The sequence below is a fragment of the Rhinoderma darwinii genome, chromosome 5 (assembly GCF_050947455.1).
Source record: "Rhinoderma darwinii isolate aRhiDar2 chromosome 5, aRhiDar2.hap1, whole genome shotgun sequence".
NCBI lineage: Eukaryota > Metazoa > Chordata > Amphibia > Anura > Rhinodermatidae > Rhinoderma > Rhinoderma darwinii.
Genome location: NC_134691.1, coordinates 16,446,205 through 16,459,391, shown reverse-complemented (window position 1 = coordinate 16,459,391; position 13,187 = coordinate 16,446,205). Strand labels below are relative to the sequence as shown.

Here is a 13,187-nt window from a genome sequence, read left to right as displayed (position 1 = left end):
TAGGGGCAGTATTATAGTAGTTATATTCTGGTATATAGGGGCAGTATTATAGTAGTTATATTCTGGTATATAGGGGCAGTATTATAGCAGTTATATTCTTGTATATAGGGGCAGTATTATAGTAGTTATATTCTTGTACATAGGGGGCAGTATTATAGTAGTTATATTCTTGTATATAGGAGCAGTATTATAGTAGTTATATTCTTGTATATAGCAGCATTATAGTAGTTATATTCTTGTATATAGGGGGCAGTATTATAGTAGTTATATTCTTGTATATAGGGGCAGTATTATAGTAGTTATATTCTTGTATATAGGGGCAGTATTATAGTATTTATATTCTTGTATATAGGGGCAGTATTATAGTAGTTATATTCTTGTATATAGGGGCAGTATTATAGTAGTTATATTCTTGAATATAGGGGCAGTATTATAGTAGTTATATTCTTGTATATAGGGGGCAGTATTATAGTAGTTATATTCTTGTATATAGGGGCAGTATTATAGTAGTTATATTCTTGTATATAGGGGCAGTATTATAGTAGTTATATTCTTGTATATAGGAGCAGTATTATAGTAGTTATATTCTTGTATATAGGGGCAGTATTATAGTAGTTATATTCTTGTATATAGGGGCAGTATTATAGTAGTTATATTCTTGTATATAGGGGCAGTATTATAGTAGTTATATTCTTGTATATAGGAGCAGTATTATAGTAGTTATATTCTTGTATATAGCAGCATTATAGTAGTTATATTCTTGTATATAGGGGGCAGTATTATAGTAGTTATATTCTTGTATATAGGGGCAGTATTATAGTAGTTATATTCTTGTATATAGGGGCAGTATTATAGTAGTTATATTCTTGTATATAGGGGCAGTATTATAGTAGTTATATTCTTGTATATAGGAGCAGTATTATAGTAGTTATATTCTTGTATATAGCAGCAGTATTATAGTAGTTATATTCTTGTATATAGGGGGCAGTATTATAGTAGTTATATTCTTGTATATAGGAGGCAGTATTATAGTAGTTATATTCTTGTATATAGGGGCAGTATGATAGTAGTTATATTCTTGTATATAGGGGCAGTATTATAGTAGTTATATTCTTGTATATAGGAGGCAGTATTATAGTAGTTATATTCTTGTATATAAAAGGCAGTATTATAGTAGTTATATTCTTGTATATAGGGGCAGTATTATAGTAGTTATATTCTTGTATATAGGGGCAGTATTATAGTAGTTATATTCTTGTATATAGGAGCAGTATTATAGTAGTTATATTCTTGTATATAGGGGCAGTATTATAGTAGTTATATTCTTGTATATAGGAGCAGTATTATAGTAGTTATATTCTTGTATATAGCAGCAGTATTATAGTTGTTATATTCTTGTATATAGGGGCAGTATGATAGTAGTTATATTCTTGTATATAGGGGCAGTATTATAGTAGTTATATTCTTGTATATAGGAGGCAGTATTATAGTAGTTATATTCTTATATATAGGCGTAGTATTATAGTAGTTCTATTCTTGTACATAGGGGGCAGTATTATAGTAGTTATATTCTTGTACATAGGGGGCAGTATTATAGTAGTTATATTCTTGTAGATAGGGGGAGTATTATAGTAGTTATATTCTTGTACATAGGGAGCAATATTCTAGTAGTTATATTCTTGTATATAGGAGCAGTATTATAGTAGTTATATTCTTGTACATAAGAGGCAGTATTATAGTAGTTATATTCTTGTATATAGGAGCAGTATTATAGTAGTTATATTCTTGTATATAGGGGGCAATATTATAGTAGTTATATTCTTGTATATAGGAGCAGTATTATAGTAGTTATATTCTTGTATATAGGGGCAGTATTATAGTAGTTATATTCTTGTATATAGGGGCAGTATTATAGTAGTTATATTCTTGTATATAGAAGCAGTATTATAGTAATTATATTCTTGTATATAGGAGCTCCTATATACAAGAATATAACTACTATAATACTGCCTCATATGTACAAGAATATAACTACTATAATCCTGCCCCCTTTGTACAAGAATATAACTACTATAATACTGCTCCTATATACAATAATATAACTACTATAATATAGTAGTTATATTATTATTTATGGGGGCAGTATTATAGTAGTTATATTCTTGTATATAGGAGCAGTATTATAGTAGTAATATTCTTGTATATAGGGGGCAGTATTATAGTAGTTATATTCTTGTATATAGGGGCAGTATTACAGTAGTTATATTCTTGTACATAGGAGGCAGTATTATAGTAGTTATATTCTTGTATATAGGAGCAGTATTATAGTAGTTATATTATTGTATATAGGAGCAGTATTATAGTAGTTATATTCTTGTACAAAGGGGCAGTATTATAGTAGTTATATTCCTGTATATAGGAGTATTATAGTAGTTATATTATTGTATATAGGAGCAGTATTATAGTAGTTATATTCTTGTATATAGGGGGCAGTATTATAGTAGTTATATTCTTGTATAAAGGAGCAGTATTCTAGTAGTTATATTCTTGTATATAGGGGAAGTATTATAGTAGTTATATTCTTGTATATAGGGGGCAGTATTATAGTAGTTATATTCTTGTATATAGGAGAAGTATTATAGTAGTTATATTCTTGTATATAGAGGCAGTATTATAGTAGTTATATTCTTGTATATAGGAGGCAGTATTATAGTAGTTATATTCTTGTATATAGGAGGCAGTATTGTAGTAGTTATATTCTTGTATATAGGAGCAGTATTATAGTATTTTTATTCTTGTATATAGGAGCAGTATTATAGTAGTTATATTCTTGTACATAGGAGGCAGTATTATAGTAGTTATATTCTTGTATATAGGAGCAGTATTATAGTAGTTATATTCTTGTATATAGGGGGCAGTATTATAGTAGTTATATTCTTGTATATAGGGGCAGTATTCTAGTAGTTACAGTGAAGGAAATAAGTATTTGATCCCTTGCTGATTTTGTAAGTTTGCCCACTGTCAAAGACATGAACAGTCTAGAATTTTTAGGCTAGGTTAATTTTACCAGTGAGAGATAGATTATATTTAAAAAAAAAAGAAAAGAAAATCACATTGTCACAATTATATATATTTATTTGCATTGTGCACAGAGAAATAAGTATTTGATCCCTTTGGCAAACAAGACTTAATACTTGGTGGCAAAACCCTTGTTGGCAAGCACAGCAGTCAGACGTTTTTTTGTAGTTGATGATGAGGTTTGCACACGTTAGATGGAATTTTGTCCCACTCCTCTTTGCAGATCATCTGTAAATCATTACGATTTCGAGGCTGTTGCTTGGCCACTCGGATCTTCAGCTCCCTCCATAAGTTTTCGATGGGATTAAGGTCTGGAGACTGGCTAGGCCACTCCATGACCTTAATGTGCTTCTTTTTGAGCCACTCCTTTGTTGCCTTGGCTGTATGTTTCGGGTCATTGTCGTGCTGGAAGACCCAGCCACAAGCCATTTTTAATGTCCTGGTGGAGGGAAGGAGGTTGTCACTCAGGATTTGACGGTACATGGCTCCATCCCATTCTCCCATTGATGTGGTGAAGTAGTCCTGTGCCCTTAGCAGAGAAACACCCCCAAAACATAATGTTTCCACCTCCATGCTTGACAGTGGGGACGGTGTTCTTTGGGTCATAGGCAGCATTTATCTTCCTCCAAACACGGCGAGTTGAGTTAATGCCAAAGAGCTCAATTTTAGTCTCATCTGACCACAGCACCTTCTCCCAATCACTCTCAGAATCATCCAGATGTTCATTTGCAAACTTCAGACGGGCCTGTACATGTGCCTTCTTGAGCAGGGGGACCTTGCGGGTACTGCAGGATTTTAATCCATTACGGCGTAATGTGTTACCAATGGTTTTCTTGGTGACTGTGGTCCCAGCTGCCTTGAGATCATTAACAAGTTCCCCCCGTGTAATTTTCGGCTGAGCTCTCACCTTCCTCAGGATCAAGGATACGGCACGAGGTGAGATTTTGCATGGAGCCCCAGATCGATGTCGATTGACAGTCATTTTGCATGTCTTCCATTTTCTTACTATTGCACCAACAGTTGTCTCCTTCTCACCCAGCGTCTTACTTATGGTTTTGTAGCCCATTCCAGCCTTGTGCAGGTCTATGATCTTGTCCCCGACATCCTTAGAAAGCTCTTTGGTCTTGCCCATGTTGTAGAGGTTAGAGTCAGACTGATTAATTGAGTCTGTGGACAGGAGTCTTTTATACAGGTGACCATGTAAGAGCTGTCTTTAATGCAGGCACCAAGTTGATTTGGAGCGTGTAACTGGTCTGGAGGAGGCTGAACTCTTAATGGTTGGTAGGGGGTCACATACTTATTTCTCTGTGCACAATGCAAATAAATATATATCATTTTGACTATGTGATTTTCTGTTTTTTTTATATAATCTATCTCTCACTGGTAAAATTACTGTATATTCTTGTATATATGGAGCAGTATTATAGTAGTTATATTCTTGTATATAGGAGCAGTATTATAGTAGTTATATTCTTGTATATAGGGGCAGTATTATAGTAGTTATATTCTTGTATATAGGGGTAGTATTATATTAGTTATATCCTTGTATATAGGGGGCAGTATTATAGTAGTTATATTCTTGTACATAGGAGCAGTATTATAGTAGTTATATTCTTGTATATAGGGGTAGTATTATAGTAGTTATATTCTTGTATATAGTGGCAGTATTATATTAGTTATATCCTTGTATATAGGAGCAGTATTATAGTAGTTATATTCTTGTGCATAGGGGGCAGTATTATAGTAGTTATATTCTTGTATATAGTGGGCTGTATTATAGTAGTTATATTCTTTTATACAGGAGAAGTATTATAGTAGTTATATTCTTGTATATAGGGGCAGTATTATAGTAGTTATATTCTTGTATGTAGGAGCAGTATTATAGTAGTTATATTCTTGTATATAGGGGCAGTATTATAGCAGTTATATTCTTGTATATAGGGCTATTCTTGTATATAGTGCAGTATTATAGTAGGTATATTCTTGTATTTGGGGGCAGTATTATAGTAGTTATATTCTTGTATATAGGGGCAGTATTATAGTAGTTATATTCTTGTATATAGGAGCAGTATTATAGCAGTTATATTCTTGTTATAAGGGGCAGTATTATAGTAGTTATATTCTTGTATATAGGAGCAGTATTATAGCAGTTATATTCTTGTATATAAGGGGCAGTATTATAGTAGTTATATTCTTGTATATAGGAGCAGTATTATAGCAGTTATATTCTTGTATATAAGGGGCAGTATTATAGTAGTTATATTCTTGTATATAGGAGCAGTATTATAGTAGTTATATTCTTGTATATAGGGGCAGTATTATAGTAGTTATATTCTTGTATATAGGGGGCAGTATTATAGTAGTTATATTCTTGTATATAGGAGCAGTATTATAGTAGTTATATTCTTGTACATACGGGGCAGTATTATAGTAGTTATAGTCTTGTATATAGGAGCAGTATTATAGTAGTTATATTATTGTATATAAGGGGCAGTATTATAATAGTTATAGTATTAAGTTGCAGAGAAGGGAGATGGGAAATATAATGTCTATAAGAAGAACAACAGCCAGTAGAAAGCCTGGGATGGCTGCCATGGTGGAGGTACATAATTCACTATGAACTTTATAAACGCTGGATAAGTTGAGGGAAATGAGAATATGGGGAAATAGGTCAGCAATGAAATCCGACTGAGAAAAGACAAAACTTACTCTCCTAGACTTCAATCATGGAAGCAAATGAGACGAGGAAGAAAAGCAAAAACACTAATTAAACAGTTAATAACGAGTAAATCATCAGATCAGTCACTGCTGCAGACATCGATGCAATATTCAACTGTTTATCACAATGTAACCATGCATTCCAATTACTTTCAGCAGGAAAACAATCCACCATCCTCTCTCCTTCATTCATAAACTGTGACGGACGTGTTTATCAGCAACACAGAGGAGCGGAAAATCTGCATAAGCCGACATGAATGGAGGAGAACGCTGCGCTCCACACTGGAGGTATAAACACGTCACTGGTTGTTACCGTTGGTTAGGCCTCATGCACACCACGCATACATTCATTTATATTTCCCACAGACACCTTCTTGTATAGTTACGGGAAGGTGTCCGTGCCGTAGAAAGCATCTGCAAAAAATAGGACATGTCCTATTTTTTGATTTTACAGACCGTGCTCCCATACTTTATAATGGGAGCACGGCCCGCAAATACGAGTGACTGTCCGCGACTGTCCGTGCCGGTAATCACAGACCGTGATTACAGGCACGGTTGTGTGCATGAGGCCTTAATCGAAGATGTGCCTGACATACCTCAACATATCTAACCGCTGATATCGAATATATATCATATGTAATATCTATCTATTATGTAGTATCCATCATCTATCTCACGCGCTCGGTCTTACCTCGCGCTCTCGGTCTTACCTCGCGCTCTCGGTCTTACCTCTCCCTCTCGATCATATCTCCCTCTCGATCATATCTCCCTCTCGATCATATCTCCCTCTCGATCATATCTCCCTCTCGATCATATCTCCCTCTCGATCATATCTCCCTCTCGATCATATCTCCCTCTCGATCATATCTCCCTCTCGATCATATCTCCCTCTCGATCATATCTCCCTCTCGATCATATCTCCCTCTCGATCATATCTCCCTCTCGATCATATCTCCCTCTCGATCATATCTCCCTCTCGATCATATCTCCCTCTCGATCATATCTCCCTCTCGATCATATCTCACTCTCGATCATATCTCACTCTCTATCTAATCTCCCCCGAATATCTCTCTCTCGAATATATCTCTCTCTCTCTCTCTAATATCTATCTAATCCATCCATCATTTATCTATAAATATCATATGTAAGACCCATTTCCTATGTAACATCTATCTTATATCTCATATCTTAAATAGGGTATTGGATAGTTGTTCCGGCTAAAACCCATTTCTATTATCCCCACCCATTGGTACGGTACAAACTACGCACATGCTGCATAACAATATAAGAGAACGGCCACAGCAGAAAAGAAATGTACAACGTTATAAATATTACACATTTTAAGGCTTTTAGCAAACAAGTGTTATTTTTTGTACAATTACAAGTTCTACAATTTTCCAATATTCTTTCTATATTAATTCCTCACGGTTTTCAAGATCTCTGCTTGTTGTTATTCAGTAGAAACCTTCATTGTTTACTTTCAGTGGATATAACTCTGCCCATGGTCATGTGGTGGACACACAGGTGCACGGCTCGTTACAGTATGTAACATTAGAGACTGCATTCACAATTCTGCTGGTTGCTACTGGCAACAGTCAGCAAGCTTGTCAACAGACACCCTCTTACAGCTTAGCTAAACTCCAATAATGCAGGGGGACAATTCGTGTTTTCTGCATTAAATATCTGTATAGTATTTGGTGTAAAGACAACACTTCCCAGAATGCAAATCACCAGAACAAGTTCTGTGCAGACACTGAACCAGCAGGGAATGCTGGGAGATTTCAGCAGTGCAGTTAGCAGAATTATATACACAGCTCATCGTATTGGGGGAAATGACTTCGGTCTATGGCTAGCTTTTCTTATTTTCCATTTGCTGAATGTAGAGCCAACGTTCATCACAAAAGGAGGTTCACAGTGCCCCATGCCTCCGCAATGTCACCAGTTACCACAGTGCCTTCTGAGGACGATCCCCAGAGTAAACAATACACAAAACTCCACAATCACGTATTGTTATTGTCGCTGCCGTCTATTGTCACACTGAGCACAGACTAATATAATAACGTCTGTACTGTACAAGACTCTCCCTAATACCAGAGATACAAAGACAAACATGATGGTATATTATACGTCTGCCAGGATCAACAAGTCCCCGACTGAACCTTTATCCAGCCTCTGCCTGGTATCGCGCCACGCTATTATTTTGTAGTAAGGCGGGTGAGTTTTTCCAAGCGTGAATACATTGTCGAACAAAACGTATTATGTAAAGTAAAGCAGCGGCTTCCGAGACGTTCTGTAAAAATCCTTCCAGCAGGATGGAAATCACAGGTAACAAAACAATAATCATCTAGCCCCTCTTTTTAATGCTGACATAGTGTCTGCCATTACAACCTTTTGGGGGTAGGGTATTCCATAGTGTGACTGCTCTTACTGTAAAGAACCCTTTCCTATATTGAGGTCTTGTATAGACCACACATATACTTATATTGTACATGTAAATGCGATCACCTGTAAGGCGTCTTTTTTCCAAGCCCGATTTTCTAGACCTCCCGTCCAATTTGATATTCTAGAAACCTGCTTTTGAACCGACTCTAGCTCTCCTATATCCTAACCACAATTTGGAGCCCAAAACCGTATCCCATATTCGAGAAGCGATCTTATAAGGGATTATATTACATTGGGATCACAGGTTTATGTCTCTTTTTATACAACCTAAAATCTTTTTGCTTTTGCAGCTGCTGCTTGACATTGAGTACTGCTGCTTAGATTACTTGTAACAAGAATACCTACTGTAGGTCCTTCTCTTGTTCTATTATCCCCAGTTTTAATCCATTTAATGTTTATGTAGTAATACAATTTCTGTGGCCTGGTTGCATTATTTTACATTTATCAATATTAAAATTCATCTGCCACTTTCTTGCCCAGTTTCCCAGCTTATCAACGACTTTTTGACATATTTTACAATCAACCTGAGTTTTAAGTATCCTAAAAAGTTTTGCATCATCAATAATGGACATCTCATCATCAATCCCATCCACACAGTTATTAACCCTTTCATGACCAAGGGTTATTGATGCCCCTGTGTCCAGGTCAAATTTTCCATTTCTGATATGCACTTCTTTAAACGATAATATCTTTGCAACCGCATTGAATATGACAACTATTTTTACTTTTTTTTTTTTTACAGGGCTTAAAGGGAACCTGTCACCAGCATTTCACCTATTACACCAGCAATACCAGGCGGTAGTGGGTGAAAAATCATTTCTATATAACCTATAATTATCTTCTTAGTCGGCTCTGTAGCTTTAGTATTCAGTTTATTTTGTGTTCCCACACCGTATGCTAATGAGCAGAAAAGTCAGATCTTCATCTGAAAAGAGTCATATCTTCATCCCTCAAGTCTTTCCGAGTTTACCCCGCCTCCTTACTTTTGATTGACAGCTCCTCGCCTTCCCCCAGCACACAGTATCCCGCGCTTGTGCATTGATGTCCTCTTCTGGTGTGTGCGCACAAAGGGACACCGGATTATTACGATAAAAGGCGCAAAATGTTTGCAGACCGCTATTTACAGTCGGAGGAGGAGTTTGGGAGAGGGAATAACGGAAATGAACTTTTGATAGCAGCGGCCAGTGAGGGATAAGTAACGTTCAATAGGTGAAATGCTGGTGACGGGTTCCCTTTAAGAGGCTTTTATTTTCTAGATTCATTTAATCCCATGTTTTTAATTTTTATTATGAGAAGACAAATCACTAAAAACTTGAAAAAAACACCACTTTTTTGTAATTTTTTATATACACACACACACACACACACACACACACACACACACACACACAGTCACCCTGGATCGCTGTGAGCGGATAAGAGGGCTATAAGGCTATATTCACACAACGTGAAAAAAGGCAGTTAACAACGGATCAAGTGTCAGTTTTTCATGGCTGTTTTGCATCAACGTGTCTCAAAATAGGAGTCCATTTCCCGACCGTTTTTCACGGACGTTAAACAAATGGGTGAATTTTATTGGTTGAGTTTTTTTTTGTCGCAGCCACCTGAAAACACCACAGTGCCTGTACAGATAGTGACGCAATACCACTGTATAAAGTGCCACATTGCCCACTGTAGATAGTGCCTACTGTAAATAGTACCACAGTGCCCACATAGTGACAGTTCCAACTGTCGATCGTGCCCACAGTGCCACACACAGTGCCCACTTTGATAGTGCCAGTGTCCCCTGTAGGCAGTGCCCATATAATGCCACACTGCCCATGTAAATAGTGCCACACCCCCTGTATACAGCGCCACCCCCTGCCGATAGCGCCACCCCCTGCCGATAGCGCCACCCCCTGCCGATTGCACCAATAGCTCAAAGTTGGAAATGTCTGAGGTCATTTTTAGCTCTTGTTTTAATACAGAACGTTGGTGATTTTTGAGGTCTGCGATGACACGGACATTCCCATGTTACGGGTGTCACGGGTGTCACATTTTTCCCACACAGACAGGAATTTCCTTGAGCAGCGCTGACATTTACCCTCCTTTGAGAAATCTCAGTGAAATATTTCTCAAAGCTGTGCCTTTAACCCCTTAATGACCAAGCATTCTTTTTTCGGTTTTTTCCTCCCCGCCTTCCAAGAGTCATAGCTTTTTTTATTTTTATGTCGCCATAGCCATATGAAGGCTTGTTTTTTTGCGGGACGATTTGTATTTTCAATTGCACCCTTTTTAGGTCTATATATTTCATGGTTTCATTTTTATTCATTTATTTTAGGAAAGGATTTGAAAAAACCCCAGCTATTCCAGCATTGTTTTTCGCGTTTCAAATTGACGCCTTTCACTATGCGGCGTAAATAACATGTTGACTTTATTCCATGGGTCAATACGATGACAACGATACCAAACATGTAGAGGTTTTTCATTTTATATTACTTTTGCACAATTAAAACGCTTTTAAACAAAAATGACTTGTTTTTGCATCGCCGCTTTCCAAGATTATTTTGTCCATCGCTGTAGCCGTACGTGGGCTTGTTTTTTGCGAAACGAGATGTCGATTTTATTGGTATATTCTGGGGTACATGGGACTTATTGATTAACTTTATTTCATTTTTTTGGTAGGGGGAATCCAAAAATTAAGCATTTTCGCTGTTTTTGTTGCACAGCATTCACCCGGTGGTTTAATTAATATGGTAACTTTATTACTCGGGTCACAATGATACCAAATTTGTGATGGTTTGTTGTTTTTTTTTTACACTTCTAGTAAATAAAATCACTTTTTATGGGAAAAAGTTCTCATTTTTACAGTAATTTTTTTTTAATATATATATATATATATATATAAACGTTAACGTTTTTCTTTTAGTCCCACTAGAGGACTTCACTATGTGATCTTCTGATCGCTTATTCAATGCCTTGGTATACTCAGTATACCAAAGCATTATTGCCCGTCAGTGTAAAACTGAAAGGCAATCTATTAGAAATGCCTCTGGCACAGCCTAACAGGCATATAGCCAGGGCAGGCCTGGCGGCCTTTATTAGGCCCTAGCTGCCATGGCAACCCATCAGCGATCACGGGCCGCCCATCGTTGACAGAGGGAGCGAATGACAGCAGAATTTAAGCCTGTAGCTAAATACAACATATATAGCTCTGCTACACCATAAGGTGACATGTAATATTCCAAATTAAATTCTGCTCCATGATGTCATAAGGCCCTGCATCAGAGACAACCCCTTTCAGAATGCCACCCCTGGGGCGATCAGCTGTCTCCCCCCCCCCCCACCGGTTCCGCTCCCGTCAAACAGCTAATTTTGCCGGAGGAAGCCGTGGACGGTCAGGAGAAGGGTCCTGGTTATACAAGAAAGGCTCGAGTCTGCCGGAACGGGAGCTGCTTGTGTAGAGTGGCTCTCCGTTCTGACTCAAAGGGGGATCCCTAAAAGCTGGAATCTTATTTTAAATCAATCACTTTAATTAAATGGGTTTTCCAGTTTTATTTAATTAAAGCTTAAAAGGATTGTCCTCTTTAGAAGGGTCATCTCAAGATAAACCTCAGCAACAAGCTGTAATGTGGTAGACCCTGGCAGCAGGTGTTCAATTTCCCTGCAGCGCCTCCACAGGGGAAATTAGGTATCACAATGATCCTACTAAAATCAATGGGCTGTCCATGTAATACATAGAGGTGTCAGGTCCTCCAGAGAGACACTCTAATGCCAGGTCCACTGTTCGTAGCCACTCTCTGCTCTGGATAATAGAGGAGTGTCCTGAATGGGGAATCCTTCCTATCAACTGGGAATTCCCTAATAGGGTACGTAAGAAGCAAGTTTTCTAAACCAGAACACCCCTTTAGTGACTGAATGATGAAATGGTGTACAACTTTTTATTATACTGGCAATTCCTCATAACATTAGAGATCTCTGCTTGCTGTCAGTGAACGGCAACCCTTATTTATAATCCAGAGGCTTAAAAACCTGCACAGACCTGATAGTCCAATAGCTGAGGATTACAATGCAGAGGCATACGACAGTACAGTGAACCCACGCAGTCTAGCTCTCATCACGGTCTGCATGGTGTCTGTTAATAACGAGACAATACGAACGCTGGCACTGAATTTATGTTCTGTCTGCACAATGTTTTATGTGGCATATCGACTGAGCAGCCAGAGTGGCACAACACTGGTTGCCAGGAACGAGCGTTAACACACTGGCTACCAGCATGGTACAGCACTGACGACTCCACCAAAGGAAAAACCTGCGTTGAAAGGCGAACGCCAAAAAATGCTATATTACTTTTTGATCTCAATTCCATTAATCCAGCACCCAAAGGTCTAGAATTTCCACTAATCTGGCAAAAATAGTCCCATGCTGTATTAGTAAAAAGATGACACGATAGTCCAGCATGTCTACATCTCCTGCCTGGTCTCCGAAAAACCTACTATAAGAGCGACATGTCGGGGCCGACAGTCTGGGCATCTGGATGTGTGGGCATACACGCCTAATATGCCAGTGTCTGGACCTTCACAGCTGGCACAGCAGCGGTAATAAGGTAAGTATTTACAGCGTATGTCCGAACTATCCAATAATCCAGCGCCGAACATGCCGGATTACTGGAATTTTACTATGACTTTATACAATAAAGTGCACTTGTTGTGATATATCATTAAGAGCATCAGTGGAGTCCAGTAGTTACAGTTGTTATAAAGGAGGAGGGCTGGTGCAGTGTATTAGTGTATTTTATATATGGTTTTTAATTTTGGATCATTTTTCTTCATTTAGATTTTCCAGCTAGGAAACTAGACGATCTTCAGGAACATACAAGGTCACTTCTGGTCAGTAATAAGGTGTTTTTTATTCAGACATTCTAGATACAAATCTTAACTATTTTCGGAGTCCGGAAGAAAGGTCACATG

At 37.6% G+C, this 13,187-nt stretch overlaps 1 protein-coding gene across 3 annotated transcripts in view; it reads right to left on the bottom strand.

Moving 5' to 3' along the window:
• ASAP1 (ArfGAP with SH3 domain, ankyrin repeat and PH domain 1) overlaps nucleotides 1-13,187 on the bottom strand; it is a 239,949-nt gene that overhangs the window by 43,447 nt on the left and 183,315 nt on the right. The gene's annotated exons all lie outside the window — the stretch shown is intronic.